Source organism: Stomoxys calcitrans, chromosome 1 (assembly GCF_963082655.1).
Source record: "Stomoxys calcitrans chromosome 1, idStoCalc2.1, whole genome shotgun sequence".
NCBI lineage: Eukaryota > Metazoa > Arthropoda > Insecta > Diptera > Muscidae > Stomoxys > Stomoxys calcitrans.
The window spans coordinates 134434108-134459900 of NC_081552.1; positions in this window are offsets into that span (position 1 = coordinate 134434108).

Genomic DNA, 25793 nt, shown 5'->3' on the forward strand with positions numbered 1-25793 from the left:
GATGGAATATGTAATTTTCGTGTTTCTCGGAGACGACTTAACCGATTTGCAATTGGATTGATTTGTTTGAAAACCAATAATTATATCTACAATTCCAAACTTGTTTTGTTTACCTAGCACTCACAGTTTCCGAGATATAGAATAATTTTATGTTGGTTCATTCTGGAAGTGACTTGTGCGGATGGAATATATAAATTTCGAGTTTCTCGGAAACGACTTAACCTATTCGCAATCGGATTGATTCATTTGAAAACCAATAATAATATCTACAATTCCATACTTGTTTTGTCTACCTAACACTCCCAGTTTCCGAGATATAGAATAATTTTATGTTGGGTCATTCTGGAAGTGATTTGTGCGGGTGGAATATGTAATTTTCGAGTTTCTCGGAAACGACTTAACCGATTCGCAATCGGATTGATTCGTTTGAAAGCCAATAATAATATATACAATTTTATACTTGTTTTGTCTACCTAACACTCACAGTTTCCGAGATATAGAATAATTTGATGTTGGGTCATTCTGGAAGTGAATTGTGTGGAGGGAATATGTAATTTTCGTGTTTCTCGGAAACGACTTAACCGAGTCGCAATCGGATTAATTCGTTTGGAAGCCAATAATAATATCTACAATTCCATACTCGTTTTGTCTACATAACACTCACAGTTTCCGAGATATAGAATAATTTTATGTTGCGTCATTCTGGAAGTGACTTGCGCAGATGGAATATATAATTTTCGTGTTTCTCGGAAATGACTTAACCGAGTCGCAATCGGATTGATTTGTTTGGAAGCCAATAATAGTATCTACAATTCCATACTTGTTTTGTCTACCTAACACTCACAGTTTCCGAGAAAAAGAATAATTTTGTATTGGCTCATTCTGGAAGTGACTTGTGCGGATGGAATATGTAATTTTCGTGTTTCTCGGAAACGACTTAATCGATTCGCAATCGGATTGATTCGTTTGAAAGCCAATAATATTATCTACAATTCCATATATGTTTTGTCTACCTAACACTCACAGTTTCCGAGACACAGAATAATTTTTTTGGGTCATTCAGGTAATGGCTTGTGCGGATGAAATATGTAACTTTCGTATTTCTCGGAAACGGATTGATTCGTTCGAAAGCCAAAAATAATATCTACAATTCCATCATTGTTTAGTCTACCTAACACTCACAGTTTCCGAGATATAGAATAATTTTATGTTGGGTCATTCTGGAAGTGACTTGTGCAGATGGAATATGTAATTTTCGTGTTTCTCGGAAACGACTTAACCGAGTCGCAATCGGATTGATTCGTTTGGAAGCCAATAATAATATCTACAATTCCATACTCGTTTTGTCTACATAACACTCACAGTTTCCGAGATATAGAATAATTTTATGTTGCGTCATTCTGGAAGTGACTTGTGCAGATGGAATATGTAATTTTCGTGTTTCTCGGAAACGACTTAACCGAGTCGCAATCGGATTGATTCGTTTGAAAGGCAATAATAGTATCTACAATTCCAAACTTGTTTTGTCTACCTAACACTAACACTTTCCGATATATAGAATAATTTTGTATTGGCTCATTCTGGAAGTGACTTGTGCAGATGGAATATGTAATTTTCGTTTTTCTCGGAGACGATGTAACCGATTCGCAATCGGATTGATTCGTTTGAAAGCCAATAATAATATCTACAATTCCATACCTGTTTTGTCTACCTAACACTCACTGTTTCCGAGATATAGAATAATTTTATGTTGGGTCATCCTGGAAGTGACTTATGCAGATGGAATATGTAATTTTCGTGTTTCTCGGAAACAACTTAACCGAGTCGCAATCGGATTGATTCGTTTGGAAGCCAATAATAATATCTACAATTCCACACTGGCTTTGTCTACATAGCTCTCACAGTTTCCGAGAAAAAGAATAATTTTATATTGGGTGATTCTGGAAGTGACTGGTGCGGATGGAATATATAAATTTCGAGTTTCTCGGAAACGACTTAACCGATTCGCAATCGGATTGATTCATTTGAAAACCAATAATAATATCTACAATTCCATACTTGTTTTGTCTACCTAACACTCACAGTTTGCGAGATATAGAATAATTTTGTATTTGGTCATTCTGGAAGTGAATTGTGCGGATGGAATATGTAATTTTCGTATTTCTCGGAAACGGATTGATTCGTTTGAAAGCCAAAAATAATATCTACAATTCCATCCTTGTTTAGTATACCTAACACTCCCAGTTTCCGAGATATAGAATAATTTTATGTTGGGTCATTCTGGAAGTGATTTGTGCGGGTCGAATATGTAATTTTCGAGTTTCTCGGAAACGACTTAACCGATTCGCAATCGGATTGATTCGTTTGAAAGCTAATAATAATATATACAATTTTATACTTGTTTCGTCTACCTAACACTCACAGTTTCCGAGATATAGAATAATTTTATGTTGGGTCATTTTGGAAGTGACTTGTGAAGATGGAATATGTAATTTTCGTGTTTCTCGGAAACGACTTAACCGATTCGCAATCGGATTAATTCGTTTGGAAGCCAATAATAATATCTACAATTCCATACTCGTTTTGTCTACATAACACTCACAGTTTCCGAGATATAGAATAATTTTATGTTGCGTCATTCTGGAAGTGACTTGTGCAGATGGAATATATAATTTTCGTGTTTCTCGGAAATGACTTAACCGAGTCGCAATCGGATTGATTCGTTTGGAAGCCAATAATAGTATCTACAATTCCATACTTGTTTTGTCTACCTAACACTCACAGTTTCCGAGATATAGAATAATGTTGTATTGGCTCATTCTGAAAGTGACTTGTGCGGATGGAATATGTAATTTTCGTGTTTCTCGGAAACGACTTAACCGATTCGCAATCGGATTGATTCGTTTGAAAGCCAATAATATTATCTACAATTCCATATATGTTTTGTCTACCTAACACTCACAGTTTCCGAGACACAGAATAATTTTTTTGGGTCATTCAGGTAATGACTTGTGCGGATGGAATATGTAACTTTCGTATTTCTCGGAAACGGATTGATTCGTTTGCAAGCCAAAAATAATATCTACAATTCCATCTTTGTTTAGTCTACCTAACACTCCCAGTTTTCGAGATATAGAATAATTTTATGTAGGGTCATTCTGGAAGTGATTTGTGCGGGTGGAATATGTAATATTCGAGTTTCTCGGAAACGACTTAACCGATTCGCAAACGGATTGATTCGTTTGAAAGCCAATAATAATATATACAATTTTATACTTGTTTTGTCTACCTAACACTCACAGTTTCCGAGATATAGAATAATTTTATGTTGCGTCATTCTGGAAGTGACTTGTGCAGATGGAATATGTAATTTTCGTGTTTCTCGGAAACGACTTAACCGAGTCGCAATCGGATTGATTCGTTTGGAAGCCAATAATAATATCTACAATTCCACACTGGCTTTGTCTACATAGCTCTCACAGTTTCCGAGAAAAAGATTAATTTTATATTGGGTCATTCTGGAAGTGACTGGTGCGGATGGAATATATAAATTTCGAGTTTCTCGGAAACGACTTAACCGAGTCGCAATCGGATTGATTCGTTTGGAAGCCAATAATAATATCTACAATTCCATACTCGTTTTGTCTACATAACACTCACAGTTTCCGAGATATAGAATAATTTTATGTTGCGTCGTTCTGGAAGTGACTTGTGCAGATGGAATATGTTATTTTCGTGTTTCTCGGAAACGACTTAACCGAGTCGCAATCGGATTGATTCGTTTGGAAGCCAATAATAGTATCTACAATTCCAAACTTGTTTTGTCTACCTAACACTAACAGTTTCCGAGATATAGAATAATTTTGTATTGGTTCATTCTGGAAGTGACTTGTGCGGATGGAATATGTAATTTTCGTGTTTCTCGGAAACGACTTAACCGATTCGCAATCGGATTGATTCGTTTGAAAGCCAATTTTATACTTGTTTTTTTTACCTAACACTCACAGTTTCCGAGATATAGAATAATTTTATGTTGGGTCATTCTGGAAGTGACTTGTGCAGATGAAATATGTAATTTTCGTGTTTCTCGGAAACGACTTAACCGATTCGCAATCGGATTGATTCGTTTGGAAGCCAATAATAATATCTACAATTCCATACTTGTTTTGTCTACCTAACACTCATAGTTTCCGAGACACAGAATAAATTTTTTTTGGGTCATTCAGGTAATGACTTGTGCGGATGGAATATGTAATTTTCGTGTTTCTCGGAAACGACTTAACCGATTCGCAATCGGATTGATTCGTTTGGAAGCCAATAATAATATCTACAATTCCGTACTTGTTTTGTCTACCTAACACTCACAGTTTCCGAGACACAGAATAATTTTTTTGGGTCATTCAGGTAATGACTTGTGCGGATGGAATATGTAATTTTCGTGTTTCTCGGAAACGACTTAACCAATTCTCAATCGGATTGATTCGTTTGGAAGCCAATAATAATATCTACAATTCCATACTTGTTTTGTCTACCTAACACTCACAGTTTCCGAGATATAGAATAATTTTATGTTGGGTCATTCTGGAAGTGACTTGTGCGGATGGAATATGTAATTTTCGTGTTTCTCGGAGACGACTTAACCGATTTGCAATCGGATTGATTCGTTTGGAAGCCAATAATATTATCTACAATTCCAAACTTGTTTTGTTTACCTAGCACTCACAGTTTCCGGGATATAGAATAATTTTATGTTGGTTCATTCTGGAAGTGACTTGTGCAGATGGAATATGCAATTTTCGTTTTTCTCGGAAACAACTTAACCGATTCGCAATCGGATTGATTCATTTGAAAGCCAATAATATTTTCTACAATTCCATATCTGTTTTGTCTACCTAACACTCACAGTTTCCGAGAAACAGATCATTTTTTTGGGTCATTCAGGTAGTGACTTGTGCGGATAGAATATGTTATTTTCGTGTTTCTCAGAAACGACTTAACCGATTCCCAATCGGATTGATTCGTTTGGAAGCCAATAATAATATCTACAATTCCATACTTGTTTTGTCTACATAGCACTCACAGTTTCCGAGATATAGAATAATTTTATGTTGGGTCTTTCTGGAAGTGACTTATGCAGATAGAATATGTAATTTTTGTGTTTCTCGGAAACGACTTAACCGAGTCGCAATCGGATTGATTCGTTTGGAAGCCAATAATAATATCTACAATTCCACACTGGCTTTGTCTACATAGCTCTCACAGTTTCCGAGAAAAAGAATAATTTTATATTGGGTCATTCTGGAAGTGACTGGTGCGGATGGAATATGTAAATTTCGTGTTTCTCGGAAACGACTTATCCGATTCGCAATCGGTTTGATTCTTTGAAAACCAATAATAATATCTACAATTCCATACTTGTTTTGTATACCTAACACTCACAGTTTCCGAGATATAGAATAATTTTATGTTGGGTCATTCTGGAAGTGACTTGTGCAGATGAAATATGTAATTTTCGTGTTTCGCGGAAACGACTTAGCCGATTCGCAATCGGATTGATTCGTTTGGAAGCCAATAATAATATCTACAATTCCATACTTGTTTTGGCTACCTAACGCTCACAGTTTCCGAGATACAGGATAATTTTTTGTTGGTTCATTCTGGAAGTGACTTGTGCAGATGGAATATGTAATTTTCGTTTTTCTCGGAAACGACGTAACCGATTCGCAATCGGATTGATTCGTTTGGAAGCCAATAATAATATCTACAATTCCGTACTTGTTTTGTCTACCTAACACTCACAGTTTCCGAGACACAGAATAATTTTTTTTTGGGTCATTCAGGTAATGACTTGTGCGGATGGAATATGTAATTTTCGTTTTTCTCGGAAACGACTTAACCGAGTCGCAATCGGATTGATTCGTTTGGAAGCCAATAATAGTATCTACAATTCCAAACTTGTTTTGTCTACCTAACACTAACAGTTTCCGAGATATAGAATAATTTTGTATTGGCTCATTCTGGAAGTGACTTGTGCGGATGGAATATGTAATGTTCGTGTTTCTCGAAAACGACTTAACTGGTTCGCAATAGGTTTTATTCGTTTGAAAGCCAATAATAATATCTACAATTCCATACTTGTTTTGTCTACCTAACACTCATAGTTTCCGAGATATAGAATAATTTTATGTTGGGTCATTCTGGAAGTGACTTGTGCAGATGGAATATGTAATTTTCGTGCTTCTCGGAAACGACTTAACCGATTTGCGATCGGATTGATTCGTTTGGAAGCCAATGATATTATCTACAATTCCAAACTTGCTTTGTCTACCTAACACTCACAGTTTCCGGGATATAGAATAATTTTATGTTGGTTCATTCTGGAAGTGACTTGTGCAGATGGAATATGCAATTTTCGTTTTTCTCGGAAACGACTTAACCGATTCGCAATCGGATTGATTCATTTGAAAGCCAATAATATTTTCTACAATTCCATATGTGTTTTGTCTACCTAACACTCACAGTTTCCGAGACACAGATTATTTTTTTTGGGTCATTCAGGTAATGACTTGTGCGGATGGAATATGTTATTTTCGTGTTTCTCGGAAACGACTTAACCGATTCCCAATCGGATTGATTCGTTTGGAAGCCAATAATAATATCTACAATTCCATACTTGTTTTGTCTACATAGCACTCACAGTTTCCGAGATATAGAATAATTTTATGTTGGGTCATTCTGGAAGTGACTTATGCAGATGGAATATGTAATTTTTGTGTTTCTCGGAAACGACTTAACCGAGTCGCAATCGGATTGATTCGTTTGGAAGCCAATAATAATATCTACAATTCCACACTGGCTTTGTCTACATAGCTCTCACAGTTTCCGAGAAAAAGAATAATTTTATATTGGGTCATTCTGGAAGTGACTGGTGCGGATGGAATATGTAAATTTCGTGTTTCTCGGAAACGACTTAACCGATTCGCAATCGGTTTTATTCGTTTGAAAGCCAATAATAATATCTACAATTTTATACTTGTTTTGTCTACCTAACACTCACAGTTTCCGAGATATAGAATAATTTTATGTTGGGTCATTCTGGAAGTGACTTGTGCAGATGAAATATGTAATTTTCGTGTTTCTCGGAAACGACTTAACCGATTCTCAATCGGATTGATTAGTTTGGAAGCCAATAATAATATCTACAATTCCATACTTGTTTTGTCTACCTAACACTCACAGTTTCCGAGATAAAGAATAATTTTATGTTAAGCCATTCTGGAAGTGACTTGTGCGGATGGAATATGTAATTTCCGTGTTTCTCGGAGAAAACTTAACCGATTTGCAATTGGATTGATTCGTTTGGAAGCCAACAATAATATCTACAATTCCAAACTTGTTTTGCTTACCTAACACTCATAGTTTCCGAGATATAGAATAATTTTATGTTGGGTCATTCTGGAAGTGACTTGTGCGGATGGAATATGTTATTTTCGTGTTTCTCGGAAACGACTTAACCGATTCCCAATCGGATTGATTCGTTTGGAAGCCAATAATAATATCTACAATTCCATACTTGTTTTGTCTACCTAACACTCACAGTTTCCGAGATATAGAATAATTTTATGTTGGGTCATTCTGGAAGTGACTTATGCAGATGGAATATGTAATTTTCGTGTTTCTCGGAAACGACTTAACCGAGTCGCAATTGGATTGATTCGTGTGGAAGCCAACAATAATATCTACAATTCCACACTGGCTTTGTCTACATAGCTCTCACAGTTTCCGAGAAAAATAATAATTTTATATTGGGTCATTCTGGAAGTGACTGTTGCGGATGGAATATTTAAATTTCGTGTTTCTCGGAAACGACTTAACCGATTCGCAATCGGTTTGATTCTTTGAAAACCAATAATAATATATACAATTTCATACTTGTTTTGTATACCTAACACTCACAGTTTCCGAGATATAGAATAATTTTATGTTGGTTCATTCTGGAAGTGACTTTTGCAGATGGAATATGCAATTTTCTAGTTTCTCGGAAACGACTTAACCGATTCGCAATCGGATTGATTCGTTTGGAAGCCAATAATAATATCTACAATTCCATACTTGGTTTGTCTACCTAACACTCACAGTTTCCGAGACACAGAATAATTTTTTTTTGGGTCATTCAGGTAATGACTTGTGCGGATGGAATATGTAATTTTCGTGTTTCTCGGAAACGACTTAACCGAGTCGCAATCGGATAGATTCGTTTGGAAGCCAATAATAGTATCTACAATTCCAAACTTGTTTTATCTACCTAACACTAACAGTTTCCGAGATATAGAATAATTTTGTATTGGCTCATTCTGGAAGTGACTTGTGCGGATGGAATATGTAATGTTCGTGTTTCTCGAAAACGACTTAACTAATTCGCAATCGGATTGATTCGTTTGAAAGCCAATAATAATATCTACAATTCTATACTTGTTTTGTCTACCTAACACTCATAGTTTCCGAGATATAGAATAATTTTATGTTCGGTCATTCTGGAAGTGACTTGTGCAGATGAAATATGTAATTTTCGTGTTTCTCGGAAACCACTTAACCGACTCCCAATCGGATTGATTCGTTTGGAAGCCAATAATAATATCTACAATTCCATACTTGTTTTGTCTACCTAACACTCACAGTTTCCGAGATATAGAATAATTTTATGTTAAGCCATTCTGGAAGTGACTTGTGCGGATGGAATATGTAATTTCCGTGTTTCTCGGAGACGACTTAACCGATTTGCAATTGGATTGATTTGTTTGAAAACCAATAATTATATCTACAATTCCAAACTTGTTTTGCTTACCTAGCACTCACAGTTTCCGGGATATAGAATAATTATATGTTGGTTCATTCGTGAAGTGACTTGTGCAGATGGAATATGTAATTTTCGTTTTTCTCGGAAACGACTTAACCGATTCCCAATCGGATTGATTCGTTTGGAAGCCAATAATAATATCTACAAGTCCATACTTGTTTTGTCTACCTAACACTCACAGTTTCCGAGATATAGAATAATTTTATGTTGGGTCATTCTGGGAGTGACTTATGCAGATGGAATATGTAATTTTCGTGTTTCTCGGAAACGACTTAACCGAGTCGCAATCGGATTGATTCGTTTGGAAGCAAAAAATAATATCTACAATTCCACACTGGCTTTGTCTTCATAGCTCTCACAGTTTCCGAGACACAGAATAATTTTATATTGGGTCATTCTGGAAATGACTGGTGCGGATGGAATATGTAAATTTCGTGTTTCTCGGAAACGACTTAACCGATTCGCAATCGGTTTGATTCTTTGAAAACTAATAATAATATCTACAATTCCATACTTGTTTTGTATACCTAACACTCACAGTTTCCGAGATATAGAATAATTTTATGTTGGGTCATTCTGGAAGTGACTTGTGCAGATGTAATATGTAATTTTCGTGTTTCTCGGAAACGACTTAACCGATTCTCAATCGGATTGATTCGTTTGGAAGCCAATAATAATATCTACAATTCCATACTTGTTTTGTCTACCTAACACTCACAGATTCCGAGATATAGAATAATTTTATGTTGGGTCATTCTGGAAGTGGCTTATGCAGATGGAAAATGTAATTTCCGTGTTTCTCGGAGACGAATTAACCGATTTGCAATTGGATTGATTCGTTTGGAAGCCAACAATAATATCTACAATTCCAAACTTGTTTTGCTTACCTAACACTCATAGTTTCCGAGATAAAGAATAATTTTATGTTGGGCCATTCTGGAAGTGACTTGTGCGGATGGAATATGTTATTTTCGTGTTTCTCGGAAACGACTTAACCGATTCCCAATCGGATTGATTCGTTTGGAAGCCAATAATAATATCTACAATTCCATACTTGTTTTGTCTACCTAACACTCACAGTTTCCGAGATATAGAATAATTTTATGTTGGGTCATTCTGGAAGTGACTTATGCAGATGGAATATGTAATTTTCGTGTTTCTCGGAAACGACTTAACCGAGTCGCAATCGGATTGATTCGTTTGGAAGCCAACAATAATATCTACAATTCCACACTGGCTTTGTCTACATTGCTCTCACAGTTTCCGAGAAAAAGAATAATTTTATATTGGGTCATTCTGGAAGTGACTGGTGCGGATGGAATATGTAAATTTCGTGTTTCTCGGAAACGACTTAACCGATTCGCAATCGGTTTGATTCTTTGAAAACCAATAATAATATCTACAATTCCATACTTGTTTTGTCTACCTAACACTCACAGTTTCCGAGACACAGAATATTTTTTTTTGGGTCATTCAGGTAATGACTTGTGCGGATGGAATATGTAATTTTCGTGTTTCTCGGAAACGACTTAACTGATTCGCAATCGGATTGATTCGTTTGGAAGCCAATAAAAATATCTACAATTCCATACTTGTTTTGTCTACCTAACGCTCACAGTTTCCGACATATAGAATAATACCTAGCGCTCACAGTTTCCGAGATATAGAATAATTTTATGTTGGGTCATTCTGGAAGTGACTTGTGCGGATGGAATATGTAATTTTCGTTTTTCTCGGAAACGACGTAACCGATTCGCAATCGGATTGGTTCGTTTGAAAGCCAATAATATTATCTACAATTCCATATATGTTTTGTCTACCTAACACTCACAGTTTCCGAGACACAGAATAATTTTTTTGGGTCATTCAGGTATTTCTCGGAAACGGATTGATTCGTTTGAAAGCCAAAAATAATATCTACAATTCCATCCTTGTTTAGTCTACTTAACACTCCCAGTTTCCGAGATATAGAATAATTTTATGTAGGGTCATTCTGGAAGTGATTTGTGCGGGTGGAATATGTAATTTTCGAGTTTCTCGGAAACGACTTAACCGATTAGCAATCGGATTGAATTGTTTGAAAGCCAATAGTAAAATATACAATTTTATACTTGTTTTGTCTACCTAACACTCACAGTTTCCGAGATATAGAATAATTTTATGTTGGGTCATTCTGGAAGTGACTTGTGCAGATGGAATATGTAACTTTCGTGTTTCTCGGAAACGACTTAACCGAGTCGCAATCGGATTGATTCGTTTGGAAGCCAATAATAATATCTACAATTCCATACTCGTTTTGTCTACATAACACTCACAGTTTCCGAGATATAGAATAATTTTATGTTGCGTCATTCTGGAAGTGACTTGTGCAGATGGAATATGTAATTTTCGTGTTTCTCGGAAACGACTTAACCGAGTCGCAATCGGATAGATTCGTTTGGAAGCCAATAATAGTATCTACAATTCCAAACTTGTTTTGTCTACCTAACACTAATAGTTTCCGAGATATAGAATAATTGTGCAGATGGAATATGTAACTTTCGTGTTTCTCGGAAACGACTTAACCGAGTCGCAATCGGATTGATTCGTTTGGAAGCCAATAAAAATATCTACAATTCCATACTTGTTTTGTCTACCTAACGCTCACAGTTTCCGACATATAGAATAATACCTAGCGCTCACAGTTTCCGAGATATAGAATAATTTTATGTTGGGTCATTCTGGAAGTGACTTGTGCGGATGGAATATGTAATTTTCGTTTTTCTCGGAAACGACGTAACCGATTCGCAATCGGATTGGTTCGTTTGAAAGCCAATAATATTATCTACAATTCCATATATGTTTTGTCTACCTAACACTCACAGTTTCCGAGACACAGAATAATTTTTTTGGGTCATTCAGGTATTTCTCGGAAACGGATTGATTCGTTTGAAAGCCAAAAATAATATCTACAATTCCATCCTTGTTTAGTCTACTTAACACTCCCAGTTTCCGAGATATAGAATAATTTTATGTAGGGTCATTCTGGAAGTGATTTGTGCGGGTGGAATATGTAATTTTCGAGTTTCTCGGAAACGACTTAACCGATTAGCAATCGGATTGAATTGTTTGAAAGCCAATAGTAAAATATACAATTTTATACTTGTTTTGTCTACCTAACACTCACAGTTTCCGAGATATAGAATAATTTTATGTTGGGTCATTCTGGAAGTGACTTGTGCAGATGGAATATGTAACTTTCGTGTTTCTCGGAAACGACTTAACCGAGTCGCAATCGGATTGATTCGTTTGGAAGCCAATAATAATATCTACAATTCCATACTCGTTTTGTCTACATAACACTCACAGTTTCCGAGATATAGAATAATTTTATGTTGCGTCATTCTGGAAGTGACTTGTGCAGATGGAATATGTAATTTTCGTGTTTCTCGGAAACGACTTAACCGAGTCGCAATCGGATAGATTCGTTTGGAAGCCAATAATAGTATCTACAATTCCAAACTTGTTTTGTCTACCTAACACTAATAGTTTCCGAGATATAGAATAATTTTGTATTGGCTCATTCTGGAAGTGACTTGTGCGGATGGAATATGTAATTTCCGTGTTTCTCGGAGACAACTTAACCGATTTGCAATTGGATTGATTTGTTTGAAAACCAATAATTATATCTACAATTCCAAACTTGTTTTGTCTACCTAACACTCACAGTTTCCGAGATATAGAATAATTTTATGTTGGGTCATTCTGGAAGTGACTTGTGCAGATGAAATATGTAATTTTCGTGTTTCTCGGAAACGACTTAACCGATTCGCAATCGGATTGATTCGTTTGGAAGCCAATAATAATATCTACAATTCCATACTTGTTTTGTCTACCTAACACTCACAGTTTCCGAGACACAGAATAATTTTTTTTGGGTCATTCAGGTAATGACTTGTGCGGATGGAATATGTAATTTTCGTGTTTCTCGGAAACGACTTAACCGAGTCGCAATCGGATATATTCGTTTGGAAGCCAATAATAGTATCTACAATTCCAAACTTGTTTTGTCTACCTAACACTAATAGTTTCCGAGATATAGAATAATTTTGTATTGGCTCATTCTGGAAGTGACTTGTGCGGATGGAATATGTAATTTCCGTGTTTCTCGGAGACGACTTAACCGATTTGCAATTGGATTCATTTGTTTGAAAACCAATAATTATATCTACAATTCCAAACTTGTTTTGCTTACCTAGCACTCACAGTTTCCGGGATATAGAATAATTATATGTTGGTTCATTCGTGAAGTGACTTGTGCAGATGGAATATGTAATTTTCGTTTTTCTCGGAAACGACTTAACCGATTCCCAATCGGATTGATTCGTTTGGAAGCCAATAATAATATCTACAATTCCATACTTGTTTTGTCTACCTAACACTCACAGTTTCCGATATATAGAATAATTTTATGTTGGGTCATTCTGGAAGTGACTTGTGCAGATGGAATATGTAATTTTCGTGTTTCTCGGAAACGACTTAACCGATTCGCAATCGGTTTGATTCTTTGAAAACTAATAATAATATCTACAATTCCATACTTGTTTTGTATACCTAACACTCACAGTTTCCGAGATATAGAATAATTTTATGTTGGGTCATTCTGGAAGTGACTTGTGCAGATGAAATATGTAATTTTCGTGTTTCTCGGAAACGACTTAACCGATTCTCAATCGGATTGATTCGTTTGGAAGCCAATAATAATATCTACAATTCCATACTTGTTTTGTCTACCTAACACTCACAGTTTCCGAGATATAGAATAATTTTATGTGGGGTCATTCTGGAAGTGGCTTATGCAGATGGAAAATGTAATTTCCGTGTTTCTCGCAGACGACTTAACCGATTTGCAATTGGATTGATTCGTTTGGAAGCCAACAATAATATCTACAATTCCACACTGGCATTGTCTACATAGCTCTCACAGTTTCCGAGAAAAAGAATAATTTTACATTGGGTCATTCTGGAAGTGACTGGTGCGGATGGAATATGTAAATTTCGTGTTTCTCGGAAACGACTTAACCGATTCGCAATCGGTTTGATTCTTTGAAAACCAATAATAATATCTACAATTCCATACTTGTTTTGTCTACCTAACACTCACAGTTTCCGAGACACAGAATATTTTTTTTTGGGTCATTCAGGTAATGACTTGTGCGGATGGAATATGTAATTTTCGTGTTTCTCGGAAACGACTTAACCGATTCGCAATCGGATTGATTCGTTTGGAAGCCAATAAAAATATCTACAATTCCATACTTGTTTTGTCTACCTAACGCTCACAGTTTCCGACATATAGAATAATACCTAGCGCTCACAGTTTCCGAGATATAGAATAATTTTATGTTGGGTCATTCTGGAAGTGACTTGTGCGGATGGAATATGTAATTTTCGTTTTTCTCGGAAACGACGTAACCGATTCGCAATCGGATTGGTTCGTTTGAAAGCCAATAATATTATCTACAATTCCATATATGTTTTGTCTACCTAACACTCACAGTTTCCGAGACACAGAATAATTTTTTTGGGTCATTCAGGTATTTCTCGGAAACGGATTGATTCGTTTGAAAGCCAAAAATGATATCTACAATTCCATCCTTGTTTAGTCTACTTAACACTCCCAGTTTCCGAGATATAGAATAATTTTATGTAGGGTCATTCTGGAAGTGATTTGTGCGGGTGGAATATGTAATTTTCGAGTTTCTCGGAAACGACTTAACCGATTAGCAATCGGATTGAATTGTTTGAAAGCCAATAGTAAAATATACAATTTTATACTTGTTTTGTCTACCTAACACTCACAGTTTCCGAGATATAGAATAATTTTATGTTGGGTCATTCTGGAAGTGACTTGTGCAGATGGAATATGTAACTTTCGTGTTTCTCGGAAACGACTTAACCGAGTCGCAATCGGATTGATTCGTTTGGAAGCCAATAATAATATCTACAATTCCATACTCGTTTTGTCTACATAACACTCACAGTTTCCGAGATATAGAATAATTTTATGTTGCGTCATTCTGGAAGTGACTTGTGCAGATGGAATATGTAATTTTCGTGTTTCTCGGAAACGACTTAACCGAGTCGCAATCGGATAGATTCGTTTGGAAGCCAATAATAGTATCTACAATTCCAAACTTGTTTTGTCTACCTAACACTAATAGTTTCCGAGATATAGAATAATTTTGTATTGGCTCATTCTGGAAGTGACTTGTGCGGATGGAATATGTAATTTCCGTGTTTCTCGGAGACGACTTAACCGATTTGCAATTGGATTGATTTGTTTGAAAACCAATAATTATATCTACAATTCCAAACTTGTTTTGCTTACCTAGCACTCACAGTTTCCGGGATATAGAATAATTTTATGTTGGTTCATTCGTGAAGTGACTTGCGCAGATGGAATATGTAATTTTCGTTTTTCTCGGAAACCACTTAACCGATTCCCAATCGGATTGATTCGTTTGGAAGCCAATAATAATATCTACAAATCCATACTTGTTTTGTCTACCTAACACTCACAGTTTCCGAGATATAGAATAATTTTATGTTGGGTCATTCTGGAAGTGACTTGTGCAGATGAAATATGTAATTTTCGTGTTTCTCGGAAACGACTTAACCGATTCGCAATCGGATTGATTCGTTTGGAAGCCAATAATAATATCTACAATTCCATACTTGTTTTGTCTACCTAACACTCACAGTTTCCGAGACACAGAATAATTTTTTTTTTGTCATTCAGGTAATGACTTGTGCGGATGGAATATGTAATTTTCGTGTTTCTCGGAAACGACTTAACCGAGTCGCAATCGGATATATTCGTTTGGAAGCCAATAATAGTATCTACAATTCCAAACTTGTTTTGTCTACCTAACACTAATAGTTTCCGAGATATAGAATAATTTTGTATTGGCTCATTCTGGAAGTGACTTGTGCGGATGGAATATGTAATTTCCGTGTTTCTCGGAGACGACTTAACCGATTTGCAATTGGATTGATTTGTTTGAAAACCAATAATTATATCTACAATTCCAAACTTGTTTTGCTTACCTAGCACTCACAGTTTCCGGGATATAGAATAATTATATGTTGGTTCATTCGTGAAGTGACTTGTGCAGATGGAATATGTAATTTTCGTTTTTCTCGGAAACGACTTAACCGATTCCCAATCGGATTGATTCGTTTGGAAGCCAATAATAATATCTACAATTCCATACTTGTTTTGTCTACCTAACACTCACAGTTTCCGATATATAGAATAATTTTATGTTGGGTCATTCTGGAAGTGACTTGTGCAGATGGAATATGTAATTTTCGTGTTTCTCGGAAACGACTTAACCGATTCGCAATCGGTTTGATTCTTTGAAAACTAATAATAATATCTACAATTCCATACTTGTTTTGTATACCTAACACTCACAGTTTCCGAGATATAGAATAATTTTATGTTGGGTTATTCTGGAAGTGACTTGTGCAGATGAAATATGTAATTTTCGTGTTTCTCGGAAACGACTTAACCGATTCTCAATCGGATTGATTCGTTTGGAAGCCAATAATAATACCTACAATTCCATACTTGTTTTGTCTACCTAACACTCACAGTTTCCGAGATATAGAATAATTTTATGTGGGGTCATTCTGGAAGTGGCTTATGCAGATGGAAAATGTAATTTCCGTGTTTCTCGCAGACGACTTAACCGATTTGCAATTGGATTGATTCGTTTGGAAGCCAACAATAATATCTACAATTCCACACTGGCATTGTCTACATAGCTCTCACAGTTTCCGAGAAAAAGAATAATTTTATATTGGGTCATTCTGGAAGTGACTGGTGCGGATGGAATATGTAAATTTCGTGTTTCTCGGAAACGACTTAACCGATTCGCAATCGGTTTGATTCTTTGAAAACCAATAATAATATCTACAATTCCATACTTGTTTTGTCTACCTAACACTCACAGTTTCCGAGACACAGAATAATTTTTTTTGGGTCATTCAGGTAATGACTTGTGCGGATGGAATATGTAATTTTCGTGTTTCTCGGAAACGACTTAACCGATTCGCAATCGGATTGATTCGTTTGGAAGCCAATAAAAATATCTACAATTCCATACTTGTTTTGTCTACCTAACGCTCACAGTTTCCGACATATAGAATAATACCTAGCGCTCACAGTTTCCGAGATATAGAATAATTTTATGTTGGGTCATTCTGGAAGTGACTTGTGCGGATGGAATATGTAATTTTCGTTTTTCTCGGAAACGACGTAACCGATTCGCAATCGGATTGGTTCGTTTGAAAGCCAATAATATTATCTACAATTCCATATATGTTTTGTCTACCTAACACTCACAGTTTCCGAGACACAGAATAATTTTTTTGGGTCATTCAGGTATTTCTCGGAAACGGATTGATTCGTTTGAAAGCCAAAAATAATATCTACAATTCCATCCTTGTTTAGTCTACTTAACACTCCCAGTTTCCGAGATATAGAATAATTTTATGTAGGGTCATTCTGGAAGTGATTTGTGCGGGTGGAATATGTAATTTTCGAGTTTCTCGGAAACGACTTAACCGATTAGCAATCGGATTGAATTGTTTGAAAGCCAATAGTAAAATATACAATTTTATACTTGTTTTGTCTACCTAACACTCACAGTTTCCGAGATATAGAATAATTTTATGTTGGGTCATTCTGGAAGTGACTTGTGCAGATGGAATATGTAATTTTCGTGTTTCTCGGAAACGACTTAACCGAGTCGCAATCGGATTGATTCGTTTGGAAGCCAATAATAATATCTACAATTCCATACTCGTTTTGTCTACATAACACTCACAGTTTCCGAGATATAGAATAATTTTATGTTGCGTCATTCTGGAAGTGACTTGTGCAGATGGAATATGTAATTTTCGTGTTTCTCGGAAACGACTTAACCGAGTCGCAATCGGATTGATTCGTTTGGAAGCCAATAATAGTATCTACAATTCCAAACTTGTTTTGTCTACCTAACACTAATAGTTTCCGAGATATAGAATAATTTTGTATTGGCTCATTCTGGAAGTGACTTGTGCGGATGGAATATGTAATTTCCGTGTTTCTCGGAGACGACTTAACCGATTTGCAATTGGATTGATTTGTTTGAAAACCAATAATTATATCTACAATTCCAAACTTGTTTTGCTTACCTAGCACTCACAGTTTCCGGGATAAAGAATAATTATATGTTGGTTCATTCGTGAAGTTACTTGTGCAGATGGAATATGTAATTTTCGTTTTTCTCGGAAACGACTTAACCGATTCCCAATCGGATTGATTCGTTTGGAAGCCAATAATAATATCTACAATTCCATACTTGTTTTGTCTACCTAACACTCACAGTTTCCGAGATATAGAATAATTTTATGTTGGGTCATTCTGGGAGTGACTTATGCAGATGGAATATGTAATTTTCGTGTTTCTCGGAAACGACTTAACCGAGTCGCAATCGGATTGATTCGTTTGGAAGCCAAAAATAATATCTACAATTCCACACTGGCTTTGTCTTCATAGCTCTCACAGTTTCCGAGACACAGAATAATTTTATATTGGGTCATTCTGGAAATGACTGGTGCGGATGGAATATGTAAATTTCGTGTTTCTCGGAAACGACTTAACCGATTCGCAATCGGTTTGATTCTTTGAAAACTAATAATAATATCTACAATTCCATACTTGTTTTGTATACCTAACACTCACAGTTTCCGAGATATAGAATAATTTTATGTTGGGTCATTTTGGAAGTGACTTGTGCAGATGAAATATGTAATTTTCGTGTTTCTCGGAAACGACTTAACCGATTCTCAATCGGATTGATTCGTTTGGAAGCCAATAATAATATCTACAATTCCATACTTGTTTTGTCTACCTAACACTCACAGTTTCCGAGATATAGAATAATTTTATGTTGGGTCATTCTGGAAGTGGCTTATGCAGATGGAAAATGTAATTTCCGTGTTTCTCGGAGACGACTTAACCGATTTGCAATTGGATTGATTCGTTTGGAAGCCAACAATAATATCTACAATTCCAAACTTGTTTTGCTTACCTAACACTCATAGTTTCCGAGATAAAGAATAATTTTATGTTGGGCCATTCTGGAAGTGACTTGTGCGGATGGAATATGTTATTTTCGTGTTTCTCGGAAACGACTTAACCGATTCCCAATCGGATTGATTCGTTTGGAAGCCAATAATAATATCTACAATTCCATACTTGTTTTGTCTACCTAACACTCACAGTTTCCGAGATATAGAATAATTTTATGTTGGGTCATTCTGGAAGTGACTTATGCAGATGGAATATGTAATTTTCGTGTTTCTCGGAAACGACTTAACCGAGTCGCAATCGGATTGATTCGTTTGGAAGCCAACAATAATATCTACAATTCCACACTGGCTTTGTCTACATAGCTCTCACAGTTTCCGAGAAAAAGAATAATTTTATATTGGGTCATTCTGGAAGTGACTGGTGCGGATGGAATATGTAAATTTCGTGTTTCTCGGAAACGACTTAACCGATTCGCAATCGGTTTGATTCTTTGAAAACCAATAATAATATCTACAATTCCATACTTGTTTTGTCTACCTAACACTCACAGTTTCCGAGACACAGAATAATTTTTTTTGGGTCATTCAGGTAATGACTTGTGCGGATGGAATATGTAATTTTCGTGTTTCTCGGAAACGACTTAACCGATTCGCAATCGGATTGATTCGTTTGGAAGCCAATAAAAATATCTACAATTCCATACTTGTTTTGTCTACCTAACGCTCACAGTTTCCGACATATAGAATAATACCTAGCGCTCACAGTTTCCGAGATATAGAATAATTTTATGTTGGGTCATTCTGGAAGTGACTTGTGCGGATGGAATATGTAATTTTCGTTTTTCTCGGAAACGACGTAACCGATTCGCAATCGGATTGGTTCGTTTGAAAGCCAATAATATTATCTACAATTCCATATATGTTTTGTCTACCTAACACTCACAGTTTCCGAGACACAGAATAATTTTTTTGGGTCATTCAGGTATTTCTCGGAAACGGATTGATTCGTTTGAAAGCCAAAAATAATATCTACAATTCCATCCTTGTTTAGTCTACTTAACACTCCCAGTTTCCGAGATATAGAATAATTTTATGTAGGGTCATTCTGGAAGTGATTTGTGCGGGTGGAATATGTAATTTTCGAGTTTCTCGGAAACGACTTAACCGATTAGCAATCGGATTGAATTGTTTGAAAGCCAATAGTAAAATATACAATTTTATACTTGTTTTGTCTACCTAACACTCACAGTTTCCGAGATATAGAATAATTTTATGTTGGGTCATTCTGGAAGTGACTTGTGCAGATGGAATATGTAATTTTCGTTTTTCTCGGAAACGACTTAGGCGATTTGCAATCGGATTGATTCGTTTGGAAGCCAATAATAATATCTACAATTCCATACTCGTTTTGTCTACATAACACTCACAGTTTCCGAGATATAGAATAATTTTATGTTGCGTCATTCTGGAAGTGACTTGTGCAGATGGAATATGTAATTTTCGTGTTTCTCGGAAACGACTTAACCGAGTCGCAATCGGATAGATTCGTTTGGAAGCCAATAATAGTATCTACAATTCCAAACTTGTTTTGTCTACCTAACACTAATAGTTTCCGAGATATAGAATAATTTTGTATTGGCTCATTCTGGAAGTGACTTGTGCGGATGGAATATGTAATTTCCGTGTTTCTCGGAGACGACTTAACCGATTTGCAATTGGATTGATTTGTTTGAAAACCAATAATTATATCTACAATTCCAAACTTGTTTTGCTTACCTAGCACTCACAGTTTCCGGGATATAGAATAATTTTATGTTGGTTCATTCGTGAAGTGACTTGTGCAGATGGAATATGTAATTTTCGTTTTTCTCGGAAACCACTTAACCGATTCCCAATCGGATTGATTCGTTTGGAAGCCAATAATAATATCTACAATTCCATACTTGTTTTGTCTACCTAACACTCACAGTTTCCGAGATATAGAATAATTTTATGTTGGGTCATTCTGGAAGTGACTTGTGCAGATGAAATATGTAATTTTCGTGTTTCTCGGAAACGACTTAACCGATTCGCAATCGGATTGATTCGTTTGGAAGCCAATAATAATATCTACAATTCCATACTTGTTTTGTCTACCTAACACTCACAGTTTCCGAGACACAGAATAATTTTTTTTGGGTCATTCAGGTAATGACTTGTGCGGATGGAATATGTAATTTTCGTGTTTCTCGGAAACGACTTAACCGAGTCGCAATCGGATAGATTCGTTTGGAAGCCAATAATAGTATCTACAATTCCAAACTTGTTTTGTCTACCTAACACTAATAGTTTCCGAGATATAGAATAATTTTGTATTGGCTCATTCTGGAAGTGACTTGTGCGGATGGAATATGTAATTTCCGTGTTTCTCGGAGACGACTTAACCGATTTGCAATTGGATTGATTTGTTTGAAAACCAATAATTATATCTACAATTCCAAACTTGTTTTGCTTACCTAGCACTCACAGTTTCCGGGATATAGAATAATTATATGATGGTTCATTCGTGAAGTGACTTTTGCAGATGGAATATGTAATTTTCGTTTTTCTCGGAAACGACTTAACCGATTCCCAATCGGATTGATTCGTTTGGAAGCCAATAATAATATCTACAATTCCATACTTGTTTTGTCTACCTAACACTCACAGTTTCCGAGATATAGAATAATTTTATGTTGGGTCATTCTGGGAGTGACTTATGCAGATGGAATATGTAATTTTCGTGTTTCTCGGAAACGACTTAACCGAGTCGCAATCGGATTGATTCGTTTGGAAGCAAAAAATAATATCTACAATTCCACACTGGCTTTGTCTTCATAGCTCTCACAGTTTCCGCGACACAGAATAATTTTATATTGGGTCATTCTGGAAATGACTGGTGCGGATGGAATATGTAAATTTCGTGTTTCTCGGAAACGACTTAACCGATTCGCAATCGGTTTGATTCTTTGAAAACTAATAATAATATCTACAATTCCATACTTGTTTTGTATACCTAACACTCACAGTTTCCGAGATATAGAATAATTTTATGTTGGGTCATTCTGGAAGTGACTTGTGCAGATGAAATATGTAATTTTCGTGTTTCTCGGAAACGACTTAACCGATTCTCAATCGGATTGATTCGTTTGGAAGCCAATAATAATATCTACAATTCCATACTTGTTTTGTCTACCTAACACTCACAGTTTCCGAGATATAGAATAATTTTATGTTGGGTCATTCTGGAAGTGGCTTATGCAGATGGAAAATGTAATTTCCGTGTTTCTCGGAGACGACTTAACCGATTTGCAATTGGATTGATTCGTTTGGAAGCCAACAATAATATCTACAATTCCAAACTTGTTTTGCTTACCTAACACTCATAGTTTCCGAGATAAAGAATAATTTTATGTTGGGCCATTCTGGAAGTGACTTGTGCGGATGGAATATGTTATTTTCGTGTTTCTCGGAAACGACTTAACCGATTCCCAATCGGATTGATTCGTTTGGAAGCCAATAATAATATCTACAATTCCATACTTGTTTTGTCTACCTAACACTCACAGTTTCCGAGATATAGAATAATTTTATGTTGGGTCATTCTGGAAGTGACTTATGCAGATGGAATATGTAATTTTCGTGTTTCTAGGAAACGACTTAACCGAGTCGCAATCGGATTGATTCGTTTGGAAGCCAACAATAATATCTACAATTCCACACTGGCTTTGTCTACATAGCTCTCACAGTTTCCGAGAAAAAGAATAATTTTATATTGGGTCATTCTGGAAGTGACTGGTGCGGATGGAATATGTAAATTTCGTGTTTCTCGGAAACGACTTAACCGATTCGCAATCGGTTTGATTCTTTGAAAACCAATAATAATATCTACAATTCCATACTTGTTTTGTCTACCTAACACTCACAGTTTCCGAGACACAGAATAATTTTTTTTGGGTCATTCAGGTAATGACTTGTGCGGATGGAATATGTAATTTTCGTGTTTCTCGGAAACGACTTAACCGATTCGCAATCGGATTGATTCGTTTGGAAGCCAATAAAAATATCTACAATTCCATACTTGTTTTGTCTACCTAACGCTCACAGTTTCCGACATATAGAATAATACCTAGCGCTCACAGTTTCCGAGATATAGAATAATTTTATGTTGGGTCATTCTGGAAGTGACTTGTGCGGATGGAATATGTAATTTTCGTTTTTCTCGGAAACGACGTAACCGATTCGCAATCGGATTGGTTCGTTTGAAAGCCAATAATATTATCTACAATTCCATATATGTTTTGTCTACCTAACACTCACAGTTTCTGAGACACAGAATAATTTTTTTGGGTCATTCAGGTATTTCTCGGAAACGGATTGATTCGTTTGAAAGCCAAAAATAATATCTACAATTCCATCCTTGTTTAGTCTACTTAACACTCCCAGTTTCCGAGATATAGAATAATTTTATGTAGGGTCATTCTGGAAGTGATTTGTGCGGGTGGAATATGTAATTTTCGAGTTTCTCGGAAACGACTTAACCGATTAGCAATCGGATTGAATTGTTTGAAAGCCAATAGTAAAATATACAATTTTATACTTGTTTTGTCTACCTAACACTCACAGTTTCCGAGATATAGAATAATTTTATGTTGGGTCATTCTGGAAGTGACTTGTGCAGATGGAATATGTAATTTTCGTGTTTTTCGGAAACGACTTAACCGAGTCGCAATCGGATTGATTCGTTTGGAAGCCAATAATAATATCTACAATTCCATACTCGTTTTGTCTACATAACACTCACAGTTTCCGAGATATAGAATAATTTTATGTTGCGTCATTCTGGAAGTGACTTGTGCAGATGGAATATGTAATTTTCGTGTTTCTCGGAAACGACTTAACCGAGTCGCAATCGGATTGATTCGTTTGGAAGCCAATAATAGTATCTACAATTCCAAACTTGTTTTGTCTACCTAACACTAATAGTTTCCGAGATATAGAATAATTTTGTATTGGCTCATTCTGGAAATGACTTGTGCGGATGGAATATGTAAATCCGATTTGCAATTGGATTGATTTGTTTGAAAACCAATAATTATATCTACAATTCCAAACTTGTTTTGCTTACCTAGCACTCACAGTTTCCGGGATATAGAATAATTTTATGTTGGTTCATTCGTGAAGTGACTTGTGCAGATGGAATATGTAATTTTCGTTTTTCTCGGAAACCACTTAACCGATTCCCAATCGGATTGATTCGTTTGGAAGCCAATAATAATATCTACAATTCCATACTTGTTTTGTCTACCTAACACTCACAGTTTCCGAGATATAGAATAATTTTATGTTGGGTCATTCTGGAAGTGACTTGTGCAGATGAAATATGTAATTTTCGTGTTTCTCGGAAACGACTTAACCGATTCGCAATCGGATTGATTCGTTTGGAAGCCAATAATAATATCTACAATTCCATACTTGTTTTGTCTACCTAACACTCACAGTTTCCGAGACACAGAATAATTTTTTTTGGGTCATTCAGGTAATGACTTGTGCGGATGGAATATGTAATTTTCGTATTTGTCGGAAACGACTTAACCGAGTCGCAATCGGATAGATTCGTTTGGAAGCCAATAATAGTATCTACAATTCCAAACTTGTTTTGTCTACCTAACACTAATAGTTTCCGAGATATAGAATAATTTTGTATTGGCTCATTCTGGAAGTGACTTGTGCGGATGGAATATGTAATTTCCGTGTTTCTCGGAGACGACTTAACCGATTTGCAATTGGATTGATTTGTTTGAAAACCAATAATTATATCTACAATTCCAAACTTGTTTTGCTTACCTAGCACTCACAGTTTCCGGGATATAGAATAATTATATGTTGGTTCATTCGTGAAGTGACTTGTGCAGATGGAATATGCAATTTTCGTTTTTCTCGGAAACGACTTAACCGATTCCCAATCGGATTGATTCGTTTGGAAGCCAATAATAATATCTACAATTCCATACTTGTTTTGTTTACCTAACACTCACAGTTTCCGAGATATAGAATAATTTTATGTTGGGTCATTCTGGGAGTGACTTATGCAGATGGAATATGTAATTTTCGTGTTTCTCGGAAACGACTTAACCGAGTCGCAATCGGATTGATTCGTTTGGAAACAAAAAATAATATCTACAATTCCACACTGGCTTTGTCTTCATAGCTCTCACAGTTTCCGAGACACAGAATAATTTTATATTGGGTCATTCTGGAAATGACTGGTGCGGATGGAATATGTAAATTTCGTGTTTCTCGGAAACGACTTAACCGATTCGCAATCGGTTTGATTCTTTGAAAACTAATAATAATATCTACAATTCCATACTTGTTTTGTATACCTAACACTCACAGTTTCCGAGATATAGAATAATTTTATGTTGGGTCATTCTGGAAGTGACTTGTGCAGATGAAATATGTAATTTTCGTGTTTCTCGGAAACGACTTAACCGATTCTCAATCGGATTGATTCGTTTGGAAGCCAATAATAATATCTACAATTCCATACTTGTTTTGTCTACCTAACACTCACAGTTTCCGAGATATAGAATAATTTTATGTTGGGTCATTCTGGAAGTGGCTTATGCAGATGGAAAATGTAATTTCCGTGTTTCTCGGAGACGACTTAACCGATTTGCAATTGGATTGATTCGTTTGGAAGCCAACAATAATATCTACAATTCCAAACTTGTTTTGCTTACCTAACACTCATAGTTTCCGAGATAAAGAATAATTGTATGTTGGGCCA